This window comes from Neomonachus schauinslandi, unplaced genomic scaffold (assembly GCF_002201575.2).
Source record: "Neomonachus schauinslandi unplaced genomic scaffold, ASM220157v2 HiC_scaffold_568, whole genome shotgun sequence".
Lineage (NCBI taxonomy): Eukaryota > Metazoa > Chordata > Mammalia > Carnivora > Phocidae > Neomonachus > Neomonachus schauinslandi.
In genome coordinates, this window is record NW_025409258.1 from 59,758 (window position 1) to 61,687 (window position 1,930).

Here is a 1,930-nt window from a genome sequence, read left to right on the forward strand (position 1 = left end):
CATTCTGATACGGTCCCTGCAGATATCAGTTTTGTGTTCATTCCATGCATCAGTTTTGTGAAACGTTACTTCTGGGCTAATTGGTCCTTGGGGTCTTGGACATCCATCCGTTTCCTGATTGCCGAGGAGACCCAGCCCCGGGGCAGCTGGCTGATTTTCTTTCTGCCCACCACGACCCAGCAAGAATCCCCTCTCGCTGAGTTTCTTCTCTCTTCCGGCAGCCCCCTGGAAAATCTTTGATCCTAACTGTGGCCGTGTCACGAGAGAGAGGATTTTTCTCCTCCATTCATCACTGGCGCGCCCTCTGTCGCTATGTCCGATGTGTTCCTTTCACTTTTTATCATTAAAATCCTCAAGTGTGCTGGGAACTCGACAGAAGTTTAAGTTGTAACATTTTGCCATGGTTGCTTGCTTCCTGTTTTGAAGGCATGTTTTTAATTTCATCGAAAATAGGTAACACTTTATTGTATTTGTGGTTCCGGAGTCCTCTCCAAAATGTCTTCCTCAGCTGATTTACTCCAAAATGGTGCAGTAAAGGCTCTCTGGTCATTGCATATGCTGCTTATATCTTAGGGGTTTTTTTTCTAGACTAGCTCCCTCCTTTTATCTGCCAGTAGGTTCTTCCAAGGGATAGATGTGTATCCTAGCAGCTTTCACTGTTTCGGGTTACTAACAAGTATAGCCAATGCTGAAAATCTGTAAAACTGGGCAAGGGCTGATAGACACTGGGGTTTCTCCGTGTAGTGGGTTTGAGGACAGTCCCCTGTGGACCTGTGACACTGGGGAGGGTGGGGTATCAGTGATGTCTCATGGGAGACATCACTGGGGGGCTTTCATACCTTCCTGGTGGGTTTTGTGTTTCCCAGTCTCTTAAGTGCAGTTAATTTGGCCTCTGTTCCTGAAGGTGAGTGGCCTTGGGATCTGGTTGCAGTGGGGACCAGGGCTCCCATGATGTCCAGCACTGGGCTCCGATCACCCCTGAGGATGCAGTGCTCTTCCAGGACCTTTGACACCTGGGGATCTGAGAGGCCCTGGTTTTGATGTCTCTGGATCCCCCCCCACCACCACCAGACTGTTTTCTTTCTCCACCCTCACCACGTCCTTCCTGTGTTACAGGTGTATCTTCAAGCTGAGGGACCACTTACTATGACCCCACATTGGTGAGAACCCTTGCTTCCAGTCCCTGACCCACACGCTTCCCCCCCATCTAAAATACCTTCATTTGGGGTGACTTCACATCAGATATCTGGTGTGCCAACGTTTGGGGGGGGATGTACATGCAATTCCCTTTTCATTTATAGCAGTGGGAATGTAGCCAGAATGGGCCTGGGTCCAAATCCCAGCTCTGCTGTTCATGGGCTTGGAGAACTAGACAAGTGATTGGTCTCCTGAGCCTCAGTTTCTAAATCTGTAGAGTAGGCACAACACATTAGGAGCATATGGGCCTGAATCCTCTGCACAGTTGGGGACCGGGTGGGGGCAGCAGTGATGTTTCCCATCTTCAAACGTAAGGGTTGAATTAGATGGAGAATACATAGATTGTGGAAGAAAAACATGTATTTGGGTTTCAAGGAAAAGGACTACTCAGAAATCTAATTTCCAAAGTCAGCAGAACAAAAGAAACAAGCTGGCAACATTTATGACTGTTAATACTGAGGGTTTTATAGATTGAATACCTTACACTTTTAAGCAGAGCTTAGCTTCCCAAGAATCCTGTATATATAAACTGATGCAGTTATTAAAGTTACCCTTGATTTACACAGTAACCATTGTTTAAAGGGACCGTTTATCTGGGGAATGTTGCACAAGTGTTTCAAAGAGCTAAATCAAAATGGCTGTAGAGACCTGTTACCTGAAAAGAAACAAGTGTTCTCTGCTCTAGAAGGCTTTTTTCTGTTGGGAACAGAACTGCAAGTGTATTCTCTGGCGT

General features: G+C 46.6%; 1 non-coding gene across 1 annotated transcript; it reads left to right on the forward strand.

Moving 5' to 3' along the window:
* The first annotated feature begins 940 nt into the window (after nt 1-940).
* Nucleotides 941-1,032, forward strand: LOC123323733. The gene has a single exon (XR_006539521.1). It is a non-coding gene; the product is annotated as a small nucleolar RNA SNORD88 (small nucleolar RNA).
* Nucleotides 1,033-1,930: the final 898 nt, after the last annotated feature.